Source organism: Coturnix japonica, chromosome 16 (assembly GCF_054131305.1).
Source record: "Coturnix japonica strain WE chromosome 16, WE-NBRP24, whole genome shotgun sequence".
Taxonomy (NCBI): Eukaryota; Metazoa; Chordata; class Aves; order Galliformes; family Phasianidae; genus Coturnix; species Coturnix japonica.
Genome location: NC_140678.1, coordinates 10,207,951 through 10,232,591, shown reverse-complemented (window position 1 = coordinate 10,232,591; position 24,641 = coordinate 10,207,951).

Sequence of the window (24,641 nt, the reverse complement as noted above, 5' to 3'; positions counted from 1 at the left end):
TTTAACCAGAGATGAGATATTGTCGCATTTAGGCAGAGATGAGATATTGTCGCCTTTAGCCAGAGATGAGATATTGTCGCCTTTAGGCAGAGATGAGATATTGTCGCCTTTAGCCAGAGATGAGATATTGTCGCATTTAACCTGAGATGAGATATTGTCGCCTTTAGCCAGAGATGAGGTATTGTCGCCTTTAGCCAGAAATGAGATATTGTCGCCTTTAGCCAGAGATGAGATATTGTCGCCATTAGCCAGAGATGAGATATTTTCGCCTTTAGCCAGAGATATTGTTGCCTTTAGCCAGAGATTTTGCCTCATTTAGCCAGAGATGAGGTATTGTCGCCTTTAGGCAGAGATGAGATATTGTCGCCTTTAGCCAGAGATGAGATATTGTCGCCTTTAGCCAGAGACGATATTGTCGCCTTTAGGCAGAGATATTGTCTCCTTTAGCCAGAGATGAGATATTGCCGCCTTTAACCAGAGATGAGATATTGTCGCATTTAGGCAGAGATGAGATATTGTCGCCTTTAGCCAGAGATGAGATATTGTCGCCTTTAGGCAGAGATGAGATATTGTCGCCTTTAGCCAGAGATGAGATATTGTCGCATTTAACCTGAGATGAGATATTGTCGACTTTAGCCAGAGACGAGATATTGTCGCCTTTAGCCAAAGATATTGTCGCCTTTAGCCAGAGATATTGTCGCCTTTAGCCAGAGATGAGATATTGTCGCCTTTAGCCAGAAATGAGATATTGTCGCCTTTAGCCAGAGATGAGATATTGTCGCCATTAGCCAGAGATGAGATATTTTCGCCTTTAGCCAGAGATATTGTCGCCTTTAGCCAGAGATTTTGCCTCATTTAGCCAGAGATGAGGTATTGTCGCCTTTAGGCAGAGATGAGATATTGTCGCCTTTAGCCAGAGATGAGATATTGTCGCCTTTAGCCAGAGACGATATTGTCGCCTTTAGGCAGAGATGAGATACTGTCGCCTTTAGCCAGAGATATTGTCGCCTTTAGCCAGAGATATTGTTGCCTTTAGCCAGAGATATTATCGCCTTTAGCCGGAGATATTGTCGCCTTTAGGCAGAGATGAGATATTGTCGCCTTTAGGCAGAGATGAGATATTGCCTCATTTCGCCAGAGATATTGTCGCCTTTAGCCACAGATGAGATATTGTCTTTTTTAGCCAGAGATGAGATACTGTCGCCTTTAGGCAGAGATGACGTATTGTCGCCTTTAGGCAGATATTAGATATTGTCGCCTTTAGAAGAGATGAGATATTTTCGCCTTTAGCCAGAGATGAGATATTGCCGCCTTTGGCCAGATATGAGATATTGTCGCCTTTAGCCAGAGATGAGATATTGCCTCATTTCGGAAGAGATGAGATATTGTCGCCTTTAGCCAGATCAATTGTCGCCTTTAGCCAGAGATATTGTTGCCTTTAGCCAGAGAAATTGTCGCCTTTAGCCAGAGATATTGTCTCCTTTAGCCAGAGATGAGATATTGTCTCATTTCGCAAGAGATGAGACATTGTCGCTTTTAGCCAGAGATATTGTAGCCTTCAGCCAGAGATGAGATATTTTCGCCTTTGTCCAGAGATGAGATATTGTCGCCATTAGCCACAGATGAGATATTGTCGCATTTAGCCAGAGATATTGTTGCCTTTAGCCAGAGATATTGTCGCCTTTAGGCAGAGATATTGTCGCCTTTATCCAGAGATGAGATATTGCCTCATTTCGCAAGAGATGAGACATTGTCGCTTTTAGCCAGAGATATTGTAGCCTTCAGCCAGAGATGAGATATTGTCGCCTTTGGCCAGAGATGAGATAATGTCGCCATTAGCCAGAAATGAGATATTGTCGCATTTAGCCAGAGATATTTTCTCCTTTAGCCAAAGATATTGTCGCCTTTAGCCAGAGATGAGATATTGTCACCTTTAGCCAGAGATGAGATATTGTCGCCTTTAGCCAGAGATGAGATATTGCCTCATTTCGCCAGAGATATTGTTGCCTTTAGCCAGAGATGAGATATTGTCGCCTTTAGCCAGAGATGAGATATTGTCGCCTTTAGGCAGAGATGAGATATTGTCGACTTTAGGCAGAGATGACATATTGTTGCCTTTAGTCAGAGATGAGATATTGTCACCTTTAGCCAGAGATGAGATATTGTCGCCATTGTCCAGATATTAGATATTGTCGCCTTTATCCAGAGATGAGATATTGCCTCATTTCGGAAGAGATGAGATATTGTCGCCTTTAGCCAGATCTATTGTCGCCTTTAGCCAGAGATATTGTCGCCTTTAGCCAGAGATTTTGCCTCATTTAGCCAGAGATGAGGTATTGTCGCCTTTAGGCAGAGATGAGATATTGTCGCCTTTAGCCAGAAATGAGATATTGTCACCTTTATCCAGAGATGAGATATTGTCGCCTTTAGCCAGAGATATTGTCTCCTATAGCCAAAGATATTGATGCCTTTAGCCAGAGATATTGTCGCCTTTAGGCAGAGATGAGATATTGTCGCCTTTAGCCAGAGATGAGATATTGTCGCCTTTAGCCAGAGATGAGACATTGTCGCCTTTAGCCAGAGATGAGACATTGTCGCCTTTAGCCAGAGATGTGGTATTGTTGCCTTTAACCAGAGATGAGATATTTTCACCATTAGCAAGAGATGAGATATTGTCGCCTTTGGCCAGATATGAGACATTGTCGCCTTTAGCCAGAGATGAGATATTTTCACCTCTAGCAAGAGATGAGATATTGTCGCCTTTGGCCAGATATGAGACATTGTCGCCTTAAGCCAAAGATTTGGTATTGTTGCCTTTAGCCAGAGATGAGATATTTAAATCTTTAGCAAGAGATGAGATATTGTCGCCTTTGGACAGATATGAGATATTGTCGCCTTTAGCCAGAGATGAGATATTGCCTCATTTCGGAAGAGATGAGATATTGTCGCCTTTAGCCAGATCTATTGTCGCCTTTAGCCAGAGATATTGTTGCCTTTAGCCAGAGATATTGTCGCCTTTAGCCAGAGATATTGTCGCCTTTAGCCAGAGATGAGATATTGCCTCATTTCGGAAGAGATGAGATATTGTTGCCTTTAGCCAGATCTATTGTCGCCTTTAGCCTGATCTATTGTCGCCTTTAGCCAGAGATATTGTTGCCTTTAGCCAGAGATATTGTCGCCTTTAGCCAGAGATATTGTCTCTTTTAGCCAGAGATGAGATATTGTCGCCTTTAACCAGAGATGAGATATTGTCGCATTTAGGCAGAGATGTAATATTGTCGCCTTTAGCCAGAGATGAGATATTGTCGCCTTTAGGCAGAGATGAGATATTGTCGCCTTTAGCCAGAGATGAGATATTGTCGCATTTAACCTGAGATGAGATATTGTCGCCTTTAGCCAGAGATGAGGTATTGTCGCCTTTAGCCAGAGATGAGATATTGTCGCCTTTAGGCAGAGATGAGATATTGTCGCCATTAGCCAGAGATGAGATATTTTCGCCTTTAGCCAGAGATATTGTCGCCTTTAGCCAGAGATTTTGCCTCATTTAGCCAGAGATGAGGTATTGTCGCCTTTAGGCAGAGATGAGATATTGTCGCCTTTAGCCAGAGATGAGATATTGTCGCCTTTAGCCAGAGACGATATTGTCGCCTTTAGGCAGAGATATTGTCTCCTTTAGCCAGAGATGAGATATTGCCGCCTTTAACCAGAGATGAGATATTGTCGCATTTAGGCAGAGATGAGATATTGTCGCCTTTAGCCAAAGATGAGATATTGTCGCCTTTAGGCAGAGATGAGATATTGTCGCCTTTAGCCAGAGATGAGATATTGTCGCATTTAACCTGAGATGAGATATTGTCGACTTTAGCCAGAGACGAGATATTGTCGCCTTTAGCCAAAGATATTGTCGCCTTTAGCCAGAGATATTGTCGCCTTTAGCCAGAGATGAGATATTGTCGCCTTTAGCCAGAAATGAGATATTGTCGCCTTTAGCCAGAGATGAGATATTGTCGCCATTAGCCAGAGATGAGATATTTTCGCCTTTAGCCAGAGATATTGTCGCCTTTAGCCAGAGATTTTGCCTCATTTAGCCAGAGATGAGGTATTGTCGCCTTTAGGCAGAGATGAGATATTGTCGCCTTTAGCCAGAGATGAGATATTGTCGCCTTTAGCCAGAGACGATATTGTCGCCTTTAGGCAGAGATGAGATACTGTCGCCTTTAGCCAGAGATATTGTCGCCTTTAGCCAGAGATATTGTTGCCTTTAGCCAGAGATATTATCGCCTTTAGCCAGAGATATTGTCGCCTTTAGGCAGAGATGAGATATTGTCGCCTTTAGGCAGAGATGAGATATTGCCTCATTTCGCCAGAGATATTGTCGCCTTTAGCCACAGATGAGATATTGTCTTTTTTAGCCAGAGATGAGATACTGTCGCCTTTAGGCAGAGATGACGTATTGTCGCCTTTAGGCAGATATTAGATATTGTCGCCTTTAGCCAGAGATGAGATATTTTCGCCTTTAGCCAGAGATGAGATATTGCCGCCTTTGGCCAGATATGAGATATTGTCGCCTTTAGCCAGAGATGAGATATTGCCTCATTTCGGAAGAGATGAGATATTGTCGCCTTTAGCCAGATCAATTGTCGCCTTTAGCCAGAGATATTGTTGCCTTTAGCCAGAGAAATTGTCGCCTTTAGCCAGAGATATTGTCTCCTTTAGCCAGAGATGAGATATTGCCTCATTTCGCAAGAGATGAGACATTGTCGCTTTTAGCCAGAGATATTGTAGCCTTCAGCCAGAGATGAGATATTGTCGCCATTGGCCAGAGATGAGATAATGTCGCCATTAGCCACAGATGAGATATTGTCGCCTTTAGCCAGAGATATTGTTGCCTTTAGCCAGAGATATTGTCGCCTTTAGGCAGAGATATTGTCGCCTTTATCCAGAGATGAGATATTGCCTCATTTCGCAAGAGATGAGACATTGTCGCTTTTAGCCAGAGATATTGTAGCCTTCAGCCAGAGATGAGATATTGTCGCCATTGGCCAGAGATGAGATAATGTCGCCATTAGCCAGAAATGAGATATTGTCGCATTTAGCCAGAGATATTTTCTCCTTTAGCCAAAGATATTGTCGCCTTTAGCCAGAGATGAGATATTGTCACCTTTAGCCAGAGATGAGATATTGTCGCCTTTAGCCAGAGATGAGATATTGCCTCATTTCGCCAGAGATATTGTTGCCTTTAGCCAGAGATGAGATATTGTCGCCTTTAGCCAGAGATGAGATATTGTCGCCTTTAGGCAGAGATGAGATATTGTCGACTTTAGGCAGAGATGACATATTGTTGCCTTTAGTCAGAGATGAGATATTGTCACCTTTAGCCAGAGATGAGATATTGTCGCCATTGTCCAGATATTAGATATTGTCGCCTTTATCCAGAGAAGAGATATTGCCTCATTTCGGAAGAGATGAGATATTGTCGCCTTTAGCCAGATCTATTGTCGCCTTTAGCCAGAGATATTTTCGCCTTTAGCCAGAGATTTTGCCTCATTTAGCCAGAGATGAGGTATTGTCGCCTTTAGGCAGAGATGAGATATTGTCGCCTTTAGCCAGAAATGAGATATTGTCACCTTTATCCAGAGATGAGATATTGTCGCCTTTAGCCAGAGATATTGTCTCCTATAGCCAAAGATATTGACGCCTTTAGCCAGAGATATTGTCGCCTTTAGGCAGAGATGAGATATTGTCGCCTTTAGCCAGAGATGAGATATTGTCGCCTTTAGCCAGAGATGAGACATTGTCGCCTTTAGCCAGAGATGAGACATTGTCGCCTTTAGCCAGAGATGTGGTATTGTTGCCTTTAACCAGAGATGAGATATTTTCACCATTAGCAAGAGATGAGATATTGTCGCCTTTGGCCAGATATGAGACATTGTCGCCTTTAGCCAGAGATGAGATATTTTCACCTCTAGCAAGAAATGAGATATTGTCGCCTTTGGCCAGATATGAGACATTGTCGCCTTAAGCCAGAGATTTGGTATTGTTGCCTTTAGCCAGAGATGAGATATTTAAATCTTTAGCAAGAGATGAGATATTGTCGCCTTTGGACAGATATGAGATATTGTCGCCTTTAGCCAGAGATGAGATATTGCCTCATTTCGGAAGAGATGAGATATTGTCGCCTTTAGCCAGATCTATTGTCGCCTTTAGCCAGAGATATTGTTGCCTTTAGCCAGAGATATTGTCGCCTTTAGCCAGAGATATTGTCGCCTTTAGCCAGAGATGAGATATTGCCTCATTTCGGAAGAGATGAGATATTGTTGCCTTTAGCCAGATCTATTGTCGCCTTTAGCCTGATCTATTGTCGCCTTTAGCCAGAGATATTGTTGCCTTTAGCCAGAGATATTGTCGCCTTTAGCCAGAGATATTGTCTCTTTTAGCCAGAGATGAGATATTGTCGCCTTTAACCAGAGATGAGATATTGTCGCATTTAGGCAGAGATGAGATATTGTCGCCTTTAGCCAGAGATGAGATATTGTCGCCTTTAGGCAGAGATGAGATATTGTCGCCTTTAGCCAGAGATGAGATATTGTCGCATTTAACCTGAGATGAGATATTGTCGCCTTTAGCCAGAGATGAGGTATTGTCGCCTTTAGCCAGAAATGAGATATTGTCGCCTTTAGCCAGAGATGAGATATTGTCGCCATTAGCCAGAGATGAGATATTGTCGCCTTTAGCCAGAGATATTGTCGCCTTTAGCCAGAGATTTTGCCTCATTTAGCCAGAGATGAGGTATTGTCGCCTTTAGGCAGAGATGAGATATTGTCGCCTTTAGCCAGAGATGAGATATTGTCGCCTTTAGCCAGAGACGATATTGTCGCCTTTAGGCAGAGATGAGATACTGTCGCCTTTAGCCAGAGATATTGTCGCCTTTAGCCAGAGATATTGTTGCCTTTAGCCAGAGATATTATCGCCTTTAGCCAGAGATATTGTCGCCTTTAGGCAGAGATGAGATATTGTCGCCTTTAGGCAGAGATGAGATATTGCCTCATTTCGCCAGAGATATTGTCGCCTTTAGCCACAGATGAGATATTGTCTTTTTTAGCCAGAGATGAGATACTGTCGCCTTAAGGCAGAGATGACGTATTGTCGCCTTTAGGCAGATATTAGATATTGTCGCTTTTAGCCAGAGATGAGATATTTTCGCCTTTAGCCAGAGATGAGATATTGCCGCCTTTGGCCAGATATGAGATATTGTCGCCTTTAGCCAGAGATGAGATATTGCCTCATTTCGGAAGAGATGAGATATTGTCGCCTTTAGCCAGATCAATTGTCGCCTTTAGCCAGAGATTTTGTTGCCTTTAGCCAGAGAAATTGTCGCCTTTAGCCAGAGATATTGTCTCCTTTAGCCAGAGATGAGATATTGCCTCATTTCGCAAGAGATGAGACATTGTCGCTTTTAGCCAGAGATATTGTAGCCTTCAGCCAGAGATGAGATATTTTCGCCTTTGTCCAGAGATGAGATATTGTCGCCATTAGCCACAGATGAGATATTGTCGCCTTTAGCCAGAGATATTGTTGCCTTTAGCCAGAGATATTGTCGCCTTTAGGCAGAGATATTGTCGCCTTTATCCAGAGATGAGATATTGCCTCATTTCGCAAGAGATGAGACATTGTCGCTTTTAGCCAGAGATATTGTAGCCTTCAGCCAGAGATGAGATATTGTCGCCGTTGGCCAGAAATGAGATAATGTCGCCATTAGCCAGAAATGAGATATTGTCGCATTTAGCCAGAGATATTTTCTCCTTTTGCCAAAGATATTGTCGCCTTTAGCCAGAGATGAGATATTGTCACCTTTAGCCAGAGATGAGATATTGTCGCCATTAGCCAGAGATGAGATATTGCCTCATTTCGCCAGAGATATTGTTGCCTTTAGCCAGATATGAGATATTGTCGCCTTTAGCCAGAGATGAGATATTGTCGCCTTTAGGCAGAGATGAGATATTGTCGACTTTAGGCAGAGATGACATATTGTTGCCTTTAGTCAGAGATGAGATATTGTCACCTTTAGCCAGAGATGAGATATTGTCGCCATTGTCCAGATATTAGATATTGTCGCCTTTATCCAGAGATGAGATATTGCCTCATTTCGGAAGAGATGAGATATTGTCGCCTTTAGCCAGATCTATTGTCGCCTTTAGCCAGAGATATTGTCGCCTTTAGCCAGAGATTTTGCCTCATTTAGCCAGAGATGAGGTATTGTCGCCTTTAGCCGGAGATGAGATATTGTCGCCTTTAGCCAGAAATGAGATATTGTCACCTTTATCCAGAGATGAGATATTGACGCCTTTAGCCAGAGATATTGTCGCCTTTAGGCAGAGATGAGATATTGCCTCATTTCGCCAGAGATATTGTCGCCTTTAGCCACAGATGATATATTGTCTTTTTTAGCCAGAGATGAGATATTGTCGCCTTTAGCCAGAGATGAGATATTGTCGCCTTTAGCCAGAGATGAGACATTGACGCCTTTAGCCAGCGATGAGACATTGTCGCCTTTAGCCAGAGATGTGGTATTGTTGCCTTTAACCAGAGATGAGATATTTTCACCATTAGCAAGAGATGAGATATTGACGCCTTTGGCCAGATATGAGACATTGTCGCCTTTAGCCAGAGATGAGATATTTTCACCTTTAGCAAGAGATGAGATATTGTCGCCTTTGGCCAGATATGAGACATTGTCGCCTTAAGCCAGAGATTTGGTATTGTTGCCTTTAGCCAGAGATGAGATATTTAAACCTTTAGCAAGAGATGAGATATTGTCGCCTTTGGACAGATATGAGATATTGTCGCCTTTAGCCAGAGATGAGATATTGCCTCATTTCGGAAGAGATGAGATATTGTCGCCTTTAGCCAGATCTATTGTCGCCTTTAGCCAGAGATATTGTTGCCTTTAGCCAGAGATATTGTCGCCTTTAGCCAGAGGTATTGTCGCCTTTAGCCAGAGATGAGATATTGCCTCATTTCGGAAGAGATGAGATATTGTTGCCTTTAGCCAGATCTATTGTCGCCTTTAGCCTGATCTATTGTCGCCTTTAGCCAGAGATATTGTTGCCTTTAGCCAGAGATATTGTCGCCTTTACCAGAGATGTTGTCTCTTTTAGCCAGAGATGAGATATTGTCGCCTTTAACCAGAGATGAGATATTGTCGCATTTAGGCAGAGATGAGATATTGTCGCCTTTAGCCAGAGATGAGATATTGTCGCCTTTAGGCAGAGATGAGATATTGTCGCCTTTAGCCAGAGATGAGATATTGTCGCATTTAACCTGAGATGAGATATTGTCGCCTTTAGCCAGAGATGAGGTATTGTCGCCTTTAGCCAGAAATGAGATATTGTCGCCTTTAGGCAGAGATGAGATATTGTCGCCATTAGCCAGAGATGAGATATTTTCGCCTTTAGCCAGAGATATTGTCGCCTTTAGCCAGAGATTTTGCCTCATTTAGCCAGAGATGAGGTATTGTCGCCTTTAGGCAGAGATGAGATATTGTCGCCTTTAGCCAGAGATGAGATATTGTCGCCTTTAGCCAGAGACGATATTGTCGCCTTTAGGCAGAGATATTGTCTCCTTTAGCCAGAGAAGGGATATTGCCGCCTTTAACCAGAGATGAGATATTGTCGCATTTAGGCAGAGATGAGATATTGTCGCCTTTAGCCAGAGATGAGATATAGTCGCCTTTAGGCAGAGATGAGATATTGTCGCCTTTAGCCAGAGATGAGATATTGTCGCATTTAACCTGAGATGAGATATTGTCGACTTTAGCCAGAGACGAGATATTGTCGCCTTTAGCCAAAGATATTGTCGCCTTTAGCCAGAGATATTGTCGCCTTTAGCCAGAGATTTTGCCTCATTTAGCCAGAGATGAGGTATTGTCGCCTTTAGGCAGAGATGAGATATTGTCGCCTTTAGCCAGAGATGAGATATTGTCGCCTTTAGCCAGAGACGATATTGTCGCCTTTAGGCAGAGATATTGTCTCCTTTAGCCAGAGATGAGATATTGCCGCCTTTAACCAGAGATGAGATATTGTCGCATTTAGGCAGAGATGAGATATTGTCGCCTTTAGCCAGAGATGAGATATTGTCGCCTTTAGGCAGAGATGAGATATTGTCGCCTTTAGCCAGAGATGAGATATTGTCGCATTTAACCTGAGATGAGATATTGTCGACTTTAGCCAGAGACGAGATATTGTCGCCTTTAGCCAAAGATATTGTCGCCTTTAGCCAGAGATATTGTCGCCTTTAGCCAGAGATGAGATATTGTCGCCTTTAGCCAGAAATGAGATATTGTCGCCTTTAGCCAGAGATGAGATATTGTCGCCATTAGCCAGAGATGAGATATTTTCGCCTTTAGCCAGAGATATTGTCGCCTTTAGCCAGAGATTTTGCCTCATTTAGCCAGAGATGAGGTATTGTCGCCTTTAGGCAGAGATGAGATATTGTCGCCTTTAGCCAGAGATGAGATATTGTCGCCTTTAGCCAGAGACGATATTGTCGCCTTTAGGCAGAGATGAGATACTGTCGCCTTTAGCCAGAGATATTGTCGCCTTTAGCCAGAGATATTGTTGCCTTTAGCCAGAGATATTATCGCCTTTAGCCAGAGATATTGTCGCCTTTAGGCAGAGATGAGATATTGTCGCCTTTAGGCAGAGATGAGATATTGCCTCATTTCGCCAGAGATATTGTCGCCTTTAGCCACAGATGAGATATTGTCTTTTTTAGCCAGAGATGAGATACTGTCGCCTTTAGGCAGAGATGACGTATTGTCGCCTTTAGGCAGATATTAGATATTGTCGCCTTTAGCCAGAGATGAGATATTTTCGCCTTTAGCCAGAGATGAGATATTGCCGCATTTGGCCAGATATGAGATATTGTCGCCTTTAGCCAGAGATGAGATATTGCCTCATTTCGGAAGAGATGAGATATTGTTGCCTTTAGCCAGATCAATTGTCGCCTTTAGCCAGAGATATTGTTGCCTTTAGCCAGAGAAATTGTCGCCTTTAGCCAGAGATATTGTCTCCTTTAGCCAGAGATGAGATATTGCCTCATTTCGCAAGAGATGAGACATTGTCGCTTTTAGCCAGAGATATTGTAGCCTTCAGCCAGAGATGAGATATTTTCGCCTTTGTCCAGAGATGAGATATTGTCGCCATTAGCCACAGATGAGATATTGTCGCCTTTAGCCAGAGATATTGTTGCCTTTAGCCAGAGATATTGTCGCCTTTAGGCAGAGATATTGTCGCCTTTATCCAGAGATGAGATATTGCCTCATTTCGCAAGAGATGAGACATTGTCGCTTTTAGCCAGAGATATTGTAGCCTTCAGCCAGAGATGAGATATTGTCGCCTTTGGCCAGAGATGAGATATTGTCGCCTTTAGCCAGAAATGAGATATTGTCGCCTTTAGCCAGAGATGAGATATTGTCGCCATTAGCCAGAGATGAGATATTGTCGCCTTTAGCCAGAGATATTGTCGCCTTTAGCCAGAGATGAGATATTGTCACCTTTAGCCAGAGATGAGATATTGTCGCCTTTAGCCAGAGATGAGATATTGCCTCATTTCGCCAGAGATATTGTTGCCTTTAGCCAGAGATGAGATATTGTCGCCTTTAGCCAGAGATGAGATATTGTCGCCTTTAGGCAGAGATGAGATATTGTCGACTTTAGGCAGAGATGACATATTGTTGCCTTTAGTCAGAGATGAGATATTGTCACCTTTAGCCAGAGATGAGATATTGTCGCCATTGTCCAGATATTAGATATTGTCGCCTTTATCCAGAGATGAGATATTGCCTCATTTCGGTAGAGATGAGATATTGTCGCCTTTAGCCAGATCTATTGTCGCCTTTAGCCAGAGATATTGTCGCCTTTAGCCAGAGATTTTGCCTCATTTAGCCAGAGATGAGGTATTGTCGCCTTTAGGCAGAGATGAGATATTGTCGCCTTTAGCCAGAAATGAGATATTGTCACCTTTATCCAGAGATGAGATATTGTCGCCTTTAGCCAGAGATATTGTCTCCTATAGCCAAAGATATTGACGCCTTTAGCCAGAGATATTGTCGCCTTTAGGCAGAGATGAGATATTGTCGCCTTTAGCCAGAGATGAGATATTGTCGCCTTTAGCCAGAGATGAGACATTGTCGCCTTTAGCCAGAGATGAGACATTGTCGCCTTTAGCCAGAGATGTGGTGTTGTTGCCTTTAATCAGAGATGAGATATTTTCACCATTAGCAAGAGATGAGATATTGTCGCCTTTGGCCAGATATGAGACATTGTCGCCTTTAGCCAGAGATGAGATATTTTCACCTTTAGCAAGAGATGAGATATTGTCGCCTTTGGCCAGATATGAGACATTGTCGCCTTAAGCCAGAGATTTGGTATTGTTGCCTTTAGCCAGAGATGAGATATTTAAACCTTTAGCAAGAGATGAGATATTGTCGCCTTTGGACAGATATGAGATATTGTCGCCTTTAGCCAGAGATGAGATATTGCCTCATTTCGGAAGAGATGAGATATTGTCGCCTTTAGCCAGATCTATTGTCGCCTTTAGCCAGAGATATTGTTGCCTATAGCCAGAGATATTGTCGCCTTTAGCCAGAGATATTGTCGCCTTTAGCCAGAGATGAGATATTGCCTCATTTCGGAAGAGATGAGATATTGTTGCCTTTAGCCAGATCTATTGTCGCCTTTAGCCTGATCTATTGTCGCCTTTAGCCAGAGATATTGTTGCCTTTAGCCAGAGATATTGTCGCCTTTAGCCAGAGATATTGTCTCTTTTAGCCAGAGATGAGATATTGTCGCCTTTAACCAGAGATGAGATATTGTCGCATTTAGGCAGAGATGAGATATTGTCGCCTTTAGCCAGAGATGAGATATTGTCGCCTTTAGGCAGAGATGAGATATTGTCGCCTTTAGCCAGAGATGAGATATTGTCGCATTTAACCTGAGATGAGATATTGTCGCCTTTAGCCAGAGATGAGATATTGTCGCATTTAACCTGAGATGAGATATTGTCGCCTTTAGCCAGAGATGAGGTATTGTCGCCTTTAGCCAGAAATGAGATATTGTCGCCTTTAGCCAGAGATGAGATATTGTCGCCATTAGCCAGAGATGAGATATTTTCGCCTTTAGCCAGAGATATTGTCGCCTTTAGCCAGAGATTTTGCCTCATTTAGCCAGAGATGAGGTATTGTCGCCTTTAGGCAGAGATGAGATATTGTCGCCTTTAGCCAGAGATGAGATATTGTCGCCTTTAGCCAGAGACGATATTGTCGCCTTTAGGCAGAGATGAGATACTGTCGCCTTTAGCCAGAGATATTGTCGCCTTTAGCCAGAGATATTGTTGCCTTTAGCCAGAGATATTATCGCCTTTAGCCAGAGATATTGTTGCCTTTAGGCAGAGATGAGATATTGTCGCCTTTAGGCAGAGATGAGATACTGTCGCCTTTAGCCAGAGATATTGTCGCCTTTAGCCAGAGATATTGTTGCCTTTAGCCAGAGATATTATCGCCTTTAGCCAGAGATATTGTTGCCTTTAGGCAGAGATTTGGTATTGTTGCCTTTAGCCAGAGATGAGATATTTAAATCTTTAGCAAGAGATGAGATATTGTCGCCTTTGGACAGATATGAGATATTGTCGCCTTTAGCCAGAGATGAGATATTGCCTCATTTCGGAAGAGATGAGATATTGTTGCCTTTAGCCAGATCTATTGCCGCCTTTAGCCTGATCTATTGTCGCCTTTAGCCAGAGATATTGTTGCCTTTAGCCAGAGATATTGTCGCCCTTAGCCAGAGATATTGTCTCTTTTAGCCAGAGATGAGATATTGTCGCCTTTAACCAGAGATGAGATATTGTCGCATTTAGGCAGAGATGAGATATTGTCGCCTTTAGCCAGAGATGAGATATTGTCGCCTTTAGGCAGAGATGAGATATTGTCGCCTTTAGCCAGAGATGAGATATTGTCGCATTTAACCTGAGATGAGATATTGTCGCCTTTAGCCAGAGATGAGGTATTGTCGCCTTTAGCCAGAAATGAGATATTGTCGCCTTTAGCCAGAGATGAGATATTGTCGCCATTAGCCAGAGATGAGATATTTTCGCCTTTAGCCAGAGATATTGTCGCCTTTAGCCAGAGATTTTGCCTCATTTAGCCAGAGATGAGGTATTGTCGCCTTTAGGCAGAGATGAGATATTGTCGCCTTTAGCCAGAGATGAGATATTGTCGCCTTTAGCCAGAGACGATATTGTCGCCTTTAGGCAGAGATGAGATACTGTCGCCTTTAGCCAGAGATATTGTCGCCTTTAGCCAGAGATATTGTTGCCTTTAGCCAGAGATATTATCGCCTTTAGCCAGAGATATTGTTGCCTTTAGGCAGAGATGAGATATTGTCGCCTTTAGGCAGAGATGAGATATTGCCTCATTTCGCCAGAGATATTGTCGCCTTTAGCCACAGATGAGATATTGTCTTTTTTAGCCAGAGATGAGATACTGTCGCCTTTAGGCAGAGATGACGTATTGTCGCCTTTAGGCAGATATTAGATATTGTCGCCTTTAGCCAGAGATGAGATATTTTCGCCTTTAGCCAGAGATGAGATATTGCCGCCTTTGGCCAGATATGAGATATTGTCGCCTTTAGCCAGAGATGAGATATTGCCTCATTTCGGAAGAGATGAGATATTGTCGCCTTTAGCCAGATCAATTGTCGCCTTTAGCCAGAGATATTGTTGCCTTTAGCCAGAGAAATTGTCGCCTTTAGCCAGAGATATTGTCTCCTTTAGCCAGAGATGAGATATTGCCTCATTTCGCAAGAGATGAGACATTGTCGCTTTTAGCCAGAGATATTGTAGCCTTCAGCCAGAGATGAGATATTTTCGCCTTTGTCCAGAGATGAGATATTGTCGCCATTAGCCACAGATGAGATATTGTCGCCTTTAGCCAGAGATATTGTTGCCTTTAGCCAGAGATATTGTCGCCTTTAGGCAGAGATATTGTCGCCTTTATCCAGAGATGAGATATTGCCTCATTTTGCAAGAGATGAGACATTGTCGCTTTTAGCCAGAGATATTGTAGCCTTCAGCCAGAGATGAGATATTGTCGCCTTTGGCCAGAGATGAGATAATGTCGCCATTAGCCAGAAATGAGATATTGTCGCATTTAGCCAGAGATATTTTCTCCTTTAGCCAAAGATATTGTCGCCTTTAGCCAGAGATGAGATATTGTCACCTTTAGCCAGAGATGAGATATTGTCGCCTTTAGCCAGAGATGAGATATTGCCTCATTTCGCCAGAGATATTGTTGCCTTTAGCCAGATATGAGATATTGTCGCCTTTAGCCAGAGATGAGATATTGTCGCCTTTAGGCAGAGATGAGATATTGTCGACTTTAGGCAGAGATGACATATTGTTGCCTTTAGTCAGAGATGAGATATTGTCACCTTTAGCCAGAGATGAGATATTGTCGCCATTGTCCAGATATTAGATATTGTCGCCTTTATCCAGAGATGAGATATTGCCTCATTTCGGAAGAGATGAGATATTGTCGCCTTTAGCCAGATCTATTGTCGCCTTTAGCCAGAGATATTGTCGACTTTAGCCAGAGATTTTGCCTCATTTAGCCAGAGATGAGGTATTGTCGCCTTTAGGCAGAGATGAGATATTGTCGCCTTTAGCCAGAAATGAGATATTGTCACCTTTATCCAGAGATGAGATATTGTCGCCTTTAGCCAGAGATATTGTCTCCTATAGCCAAAGATATTGACGCCTTTAGCCAGAGATATTGTCGCCTTTAGGCAGAGATGAGATATTGTCGCCTTTAGCCAGAGATGAGATATTGTCGCCTTTAGCCAGAGATGAGACATTGTCGCCTTTAGCCAGAGATGAGACATTGTCGCCTTTAGCCAGAGATGTGGTGTTGTTGCCTTTAATCAGAGATGAGATATTTTCACCATTAGCAAGAGATGAGATATTGTCGCCTTTGGCCAGATATGAGACATTGTCGCCTTTAGCCAGAGATGAGATATTTTCACCTTTAGCAAGAGATGAGATATTGTCGCCTTTGGCCAGATATGAGACATTGTCGCCTTAAGCCAGAGATTTGGTATTGTTGCCTTTAGCCAGAGATGAGATATTTAAACCTTTAGCAAGAGATGAGATATTGTCGCCTTTGGACAGATATGAGATATTGTCGCCTTTAGCCAGAGATGAGATATTGCCTCATTTCGGAAGAGATGAGATATTGTCGCCTTTAGCCAGATCTATTGTCGCCTTTAGCCAGAGATATTGTTGCCTTTAGCCAGAGATATTGTCGCCTTTAGCCAGAGATATTGTCGCCTTTAGCCAGAGATGAGATATTGCCTCATTTCGGAAGAGATGAGATATTGTTGCCTTTAGCCAGATCAATTGTCGCCTTTAGCCAGAGATATTGTTGCCTTTAGCCAGAGAAATTGTCGCCTTTAGCCAGAGATATTGTCTCCTTTAGCCAGAGATGAGATATTGCCTCATTTCGCAAGAGATGAGACATTGTCGCTTTTAGCCAGAGATATTGTAGCCTTCAGCCAGAGATGAGATATTTTCGCCTTTGTCCAGAGATGAGATATTGTCGCCATTAGCCACAGATGAGATATTGTCGCCTTTAGCCAGAGATATTGTTGCCTTTAGCCAGAGATATTGTCGCCTTTAGGCAGAGATATTGTCGCCTTTATCCAGAGATGAGATATTGCCTCATTTCGCAAGAGATGAGACATTGTCGCTTTTAGCCAGAGATATTGTAGCCTTCAGCCAGAGATGAGATATTGTCGCCTTTGGCCAGAGATGAGATAATGTCGCCATTAGCCAGAAATGAGATATTGTCGCATTTAGCCAGAGATATTTTCTCCTTTAGCCAAAGATATTGTCGCCTTTAGCCAGAGATGAGATATTGTCACCTTTAGCCAGAGATGAGATATTGTCGCCTTTAGCCAGAGATGAGATATTGCCTCATTTCGCCAGAGATATTGTTGCCTTTAGCCAGATATGAGATATTGTCGCCTTTAGCCAGAGATGAGATATTGTCGCCTTTAGGCAGAGATGAGATATTGTCGACTTTAGGCAGAGATGACATATTGTTGCCTTTAGTCAGAGATGAGATATTGTCACCTTTAGCCAGAGATGAGATATTGTCGCCATTGTCCAGATATTAGATATTGTCGCCTTTATCCAGAGATGAGATATTGCCTCATTTCGGTAGAGATGAGATATTGTCGCCTTTAGCCAGATCTATTGTCGCCTTTAGCCAGAGATATTGTCGCCTTTAGCCAGAGATTTTGCCTCATTTAGCCAGAGATGAGGTATTGTCGCCTTTAGGCAGAGATGAGATATTGTCGCCTTTAGCCAGAAATGAGATATTGTCACCTTTATCCAGAGATGAGATATTGTCGCCTTTAGCCAGAGATATTGTCTCCTATAGCCAAAGATATTGACGCCTTTAGCCAGAGATATTGTCGCCTTTAGGCAGAGATGAGATATTGTCGCCTTTAGCCAGAGATGAGATATTGTCGCCTTTAGCCAGAGATGAGACATTGTCGCCTTTAGCCAGAGATGAGACATTGTCGCCTTTAGCCAGAGATGTGGTGTTGTTGCCTTTAATCAGAGATGAGATATTTTCACCATTAGCAAGAGATGAGATATTGTCGCCTTTGGCCAGATATGAGACATTGTCGCCTTTAGCCAGAGATGAGATATTTTCACCTTTAGCAAGAGATGAGATATTGTCGCCTTTGGCCAGATATGAGACATTGTCGCCTTAAGCCAGAGATTTGGTATTGTTGCCTTTAGCCAGAGATGAGATATTTAAACCTTTAGCAAGAGATGAGATATTGTCGCCTTTGGACAGAGATGAGATATTGCCTCATTTCGGAAGAGATGAGATATTGTCGCCTTTAGCCAGATCTATTGTCGCCTTTAGCCAGAGATATTGTTGCCTATAGCCAGAGATATTGTCGCCTTTAGCCAGAGATATTGTCGCCTTTAGCCAGAGATGAGATATTGCCTCATTTCGGAAGAGATGAGATATTGTTGCCTTTAGCCAGATCTATTGTCGCCTTTAGCCTGATCTATTGTCGCCTTTAGCCAGAGATATTGTTGCCTTTAGCCAGAGATATTGTCGCCTTTAGCCAGTGATATTGTCTCTTATAGCCAGAGATGAGATATTGTCGCCTTTAACCAGAGATGAGATATTGTCGCATTTAGGCAGAGATGAGATATTGTCGCCTTTAGCCAGAGATGAGATATTGTCGCCTTTAGGCAGAGATGAGATATTGTCGCCTTTAGCCAGAGATGAGATATTGTCGCATTTAACCTGAGATGAGATATTGTCGCCTTTAGCCAGAGATGAGGTATTGTCGCCTTTAGCCAGAAATGAGATATTGTCGCCTTTAGCCAGAGATGAGATATTGTCGCCATTATCCAGAGATGAGATATTTTCGCCTTTAGCCAGAGATATTGTCGCCTTTAGCCAGAGATTTTGCCTCATTTAGCCAGAGATGAGGTATTGTCGCCTTTAGGCAGAGATGAGATATTGTCGCCTTTAGCCAGAGATGAGATATTGTCGCCTTTAGCCAGAGACGATATTGTCGCCTTTAGGCAGAGATGAGATACTGTCGCCTTTAGCCAGAGATATCGTCGCCTTTAGCCAGAGATATTGTTGCCTTTAGCCAGAGATATTATCGCCTTTAGCCAGAGATATTGTCGCCTTTAGGCAGAGATGAGATATTGTCGCCATTAGGCAGAGATGAGATATTGCCTCATTTCGCCAGAGATATTGTCGCCTTTAGCCACAGATGAGATATTGTCGTTTTTAGCCAGAGATGAGATACTGTCGCCTTTAGCCAGAGATGACGTATTGTCGCCTTTAGGCAGATATTAGATATTGTCGCCTTTAGCCAGAGATGAGATATTTAAGCCTTTAGCCAGAGATGAGATATTGCCGCCTTTGGCCAGATATGAGATATTGTCGCCTTTAGCCAGAGATGAGATATTGCCTCATTTCGGATGAGATGAGATATTGTCGCCTTTAGCCAGATCAATTGTCGCTTTTAGCCAGAGATATTGTTGCCTTTAGCCAGAGAAATTGTCGCCTTTAGCCAGAGATATTGTCTCCTTTAGCCAGAGATATTGTCGCCTTTAGGCAGAGATATTGTCGCCTTTATCCAGAGATGAGATATTGCCTCATTTCGCAAGAGATGAGACATTGTCGCATTTAGCCAGAGATATTGTAGCCTTCAGCCAGAGATGAGATATTGTCGCCTTTGGCCAGAGATGAGATAATGTCGCCATTAGCCAGAGATGAGATATTGTCGCATTTAGCCAGAGATATTTTCTCCTTTAGCCAAAGATATTGTCGCCTTTAGCCAGAGATGAGATATTGTCACCTTTAGCCAGAGATGAGATATTGTCGCCTTTAGCCAGAGATGAGATATTGTCGCCTTTAGCCAGAGATATTGTCGCCTTTAGCCGGAGATGAGATATTGTCGCCTTTAGCCAATAATGAGATATTGCCTCGTTTCGCAAGAGATGACACATTGTCGCTTTTAGCCAGAGATATTGTAGCCTTCAGCCAGAGATGAGATATTGTCGCCTTTGGCCAGAGATGAGATATTGTCGCCTTTAGCCAGAGATGAGGTATTTTCGCCTTTAGCCAGAGATGAGATATTGTCGCCTTTAACCAGAGATGATATATTGTCGCCTTTAGCCAGAGATGAGATATTGCTGCCTTTAGCCAGAGATGAGATATTGTCGCCTTTAGCCAGAGATGAGATATTTTCGCCTTTAGCCAGAGATGAGATATTGTCGCCTTTAACCAGAGATGAGATATTGTCGCCTTTAGCCAGAGATGAGATATTGTCGCCTTTAGCCAGAGATAAGATATTGTCGCCTTTAGGCAGAGATGAGATATTGTCGCCTTTAGCCAGAGATGAGATATTGTCGCATTTAACCTGAGATGAGATATTGTCGCCTTTGGCCAGATATGAGACATTGTCGCCTTTAGCCAGAGATGAGATATTTTCACCTTTAGCAAGAGATGAGATATTGTCGCCTTTGGCCAGATATGAGACATTGTCGCCTTTAGCTAGAGATGTGGTATTGTTGCCTTTAGCCAGAGATGAGATATTTTCACCTTTAGCAAGAGATGAGATATTGTCGCCTTTGGACAGATATGAGATATTGTTGCCTTTAGCCAGAGATGAGATATTGCCTCATTTCGGAAGAGATGAGATATTTTCGCCTTTAGCCAGATCTATTGTCGCCTTTAGCCAGATCTATTGTCGCCTTTAGCCAGAGATATGGTTGCCTTTAGCCAGAGATATTGTCGCCTTTAGCTAGAGATATTGTCTCCATTAGCCAGAGATGTGATATTGTCGCCTTTAACCAGAGATGAGATATTGTCGCATTTAGGCAGAGATGAGATATTGTCGCCTTTAGCCAGAGATGAGATATTGTCGACTTTAGGCAGAGATGAGATGTTGTCGCCTTTAGCCAGAGATGAGATATTGTCGCATTTAACCTGAGATGAGATATTGTCGCCTTTAGCCAGAGACGAGATATTGTCGAAATAGCCAAAGATATTGTCGCCTTTAGCCAGAGATATTGTCGCCTTTAGCCAGAGATGAGATATTGTCGCCTTTAGCCAGAAATGAGATATTGTCGCCTTTAGCCAGAGATGAGATATTGTCGCCATTAGCCAGAGATGAGATATTTTCGCCTTTAACCAGAGATATTGTCGCCTTTAGCCAGAGATTTTGCCACATTTAGCCAGAGATGAGGTATTGTCGCCTTTAGCCAGAGATGAGATATTTTCGCCTTTAGGCAGAAATGAGATATTGTCGCCTTTAGCCAGAGATGAGATATTGTCGCCTTTAGCCAGAGATATTGTCTCCTATAGCCAAAGATATTGACGCCTTTAGCCAGAGATATTGTTGCCTTTAGGCAGAGATGAGATATTGTCGCCTTTAGCCAGAGATGAGATATTGTCGCCTTTAGCCAGAGATGAGACATTGTCGCCATTAGCCAGAGATGAGACATTGTCGCCTTTAGCCAGAGATGTGGTATTGTTGCCTTTAACCAGAGATGAGATATTTTCACCATTAGCAAGAGATGAGATATTGTCGCCTTTGGCCAGATATGAGACATTGTCGCCTTTAGCCAGAGATGAGATATTTTCACCTTTAGCAAGAGATGAGATATTGTCGCCTTTGGCCAGATATGAGACATTGTCGCCTTAAGCCAGAGATTTGGTATTGTTGCCTTTAGCCAGAGATGAGATATTTAAACCTTTAGCAAGAGCTGAGATATTGTCGCCTTTGGACAGATATGAGATATTGTCGCCTTTAGCCAGAGATGAGATATTGCCTCATTTCGGAAGAGATGAGATATTGTTGCCTTTAGCCAGATCTATTGTCGCCTTTAGCCTGATCTATTGTCGCCTTTAGCCAGAGATATTGTTGCCTTTAGCCAGAGATATTGTCGCCTTTAGCCAGAGATATTGTCTCCTTTAGCCAGAGATGAGATATTGTCGCCTTTAACCAGAGATGAGATATTGTCGCCTTTATCCAGATCTATTGTCGCCTTTAGCCAGAGATATTGTTGCCTTTAGCCAGAGATATTGTCGCCTTTAGCCAGAGATATTGTCGCCTTTAGCCAGAGATGAGATATTGCCTTATTTCGGAAGAGATGAGATATTGTTGCCTTTAGCCAGATCTATTGTCGCCTTTAGCCAGATCTATTGTCGCCTTTAGCCAGAGATATTGTTGCCTTTAGCCAGAGATATTGTCGCCTTTAGCCAGAGATATTGTCTCCTTTAGCCAGAGATGAGATATTGTCGCCTTTAACCAGAGATGAGATATTGTCGCATTTAGGCAGAGATGAGATATTGTCGCCTTTAGCCAGAGATGAGATATTGTCGCCTTTAGGCAGAGATGAGATATTGTCGCCTTTAGCCAGAGATGAGATATTGTCGCATTTAACCTGAGATGAGATATTGTCGCCTTTAGCCAGAGACGAGATATTGTCGCCTTTAGCCAAATATATTGTCGCCTTTAGCCAGAGATATTGTCGCCTTTAGCCAGAGATGAGATATTGTCGCCTTTAGCCAGAGATGAGATATTGTCGCCTTTAGCCAGAAATGAGATATTGTCGCCTTTAGCCAGAGATGAGACATTGTCGCCATTAGCCAGAGATGAGATATTTTCGCCATTAGCCAGAGATATTGTCGCCTTTAGCCAGAGATTTTGCCTCATTTAGCCAGAGATGAGGTATTGTCGCCTTTAGGCAGAGATGAGATATTGTCGCCTTTAGCCAGAGATGAGATATTTTCGTTTTAGCCAGAGATATTGTCGCCTTTAGCCAGAGATGAGGTATTGTCGCCTTTAGCCAGAGATGAGATATTGTCATCTTTAGCCAGAGATAAGACATTGTCGCCTTTAGCCAGAGATGTGGTATTGTTCCCTTTAGCCAGAGATGAGATATTTTCACCTTTAGCAAGAGATGAGATATTGTCGCCTTTGGCCAGATATGAGACATTGTCGCCTTTAGCCAGAGATGTGGTATTGTTGCCTTTAGCCAGAGATGAGATATTTTCACCTTTAGCAAGAGATGAGATATTGTCGCCTTTGGACAGATATGAGATATTGTCGCCTATAGCCAGAGATGAGATATTGCCTCATTTCGGAAGAGATGAGATATTGTCGCCTTTAGCCAGATCTATTGTCGCCTTTAGCCAGATCTATTGTCGCCTTTAGCCAGATCTATTGTCGCCTTTAGCCAGAGATACTGTTGCCTTTAGCCAGAGATATTGTCGCCTTTAGCCAGAGATATTGTCTCCTTTAGCCAGAGATGAGATATTGTCGCCTTTAACCAGAGATGAGATATTGTCGCATTTAGGCAGAGATGAGATATTGTCGCCTTTAGCCAGAGATGAGATATTGTCGCCTTTAGGCAGAGATGAGATATTGTCGCCTTTAGCCAGAGATGAGATATTGTCGCATTTAACCTGAGATGAGATATTGTCGCCTTTAGCCAGAGACGAGATATTGTCGCCTTTAGCCAAAGATATTGTCGCCTTTAGCCAGAGATATTGCCGCCTTTAGCCAGTGATGAGATATTGTCGCCTTTAGCCAGAGATGAGATATTGTCGCCTTTAGCCAGAAATGAGATATTGTCGCCTTTAGCCAGAGATGAGATATTGTCGCCATTAGCCAGAGATGAGATATTTTCGCCTTTAGCCAGAGATATTGTCGCCTTTAGCCAGAGATTTTGCCTCATTTAGCCAGAGATGAGGTATTGTCGCCTTTAGGCAGAGAAGAGATATTGTCGCCTTTAGCCAGAAATGAGATATTGTCGCCTTTAGCCAGAGATGAGATATTGTCGCCTTTAGCCAGAGATATTGTCTCCTATAGCCAAAGATATTGTCGCCTTTAGCCAGAGATATTGTCGCCTTTAGGCAGAGATGAGATATTGTCGCCTTTAGCCAGAGATGAGACATTGTCGCCTTTAGCCAGAGATGTGGTATTGTTGCCTTTAACCAGAGATGAGATATTTTCACCTTTAGCAAGAGATGAGATATTGTCGCCTTTGGACAGATATGAGATATTGTCGCCTTTAGCCAGAGATGAGATATTGCCTCATTTCGGAAGAGATGAGATATTGTCGCCTTTAGCCAGATCTATTGTCGCCTTTAGCCAGAGATATTGTTGCCTTTAGCCAGAGATATTGTCTCCTTTAGCCAGAGATGAGATATTGTCGCCTTTAGCCAGAGATGAGATATTGCCTCATTTCGGAAGAGATGAGATATTGTTGCCTTTAGCCAGATTTATTGTCGCCTTTAGCCAGATCTATTGTCGCCTTTAGCCAGAGATATTGTTGCCTTTAGCCAAAGATATTGTCGCCTTTAGCCAGAGATATTGTCTCCTTTAGGCAGAGATGAGATATTGTCGCCTTTAACCAGAGATGAGATATTGTCGCATTTAGCCAGAGATGAGATATTGTCGCCTATAGCCAGAGATGAGATATTGTCGCCTTTAGCCAGATATGAGATATTGTCGCATTTAACCTGAGATGAGATATTGTCGCCTTTAGCCAGAGATGAGGTATTGTCGCCTTTAGGCAGAGATGAGATATTGCCTCATTTCGGAAGAGATGAGATATTGTCGCCTTTAGCCAGATCTATTGTCGCCTTTAGCCAGAGATATTGTCGCCTTTAGCCAGATATATTGTCGCCTTTAGCCAGAGATGAGATATTGCCTCATTTCGGAAGAGATGAGATATTGTTGCCTTTAGCCAGATCTATTGTCGCCTTTAGCCAGATCTATTGTCGCCTTTAGCCAGAGAAATTGTTGCCTTTAGCCAGAGATATTGTCGCCTTTAGCCAGAGATATTGTCTCCTTTAGCCAGAGATTTTGCCTCATTTAGCCAGAGATGAGGTACTGTCGCCTTTAGGCAGATATGAGATATTGTCGCCATTAGACAGAGATGAGATATTGTCGCCTTTAGCCAGAGATATTGTCGCCTTTAGCCAGAGATATTGTTGCCTTTGGCCAGAGATACTGCCGCCTTTAGCC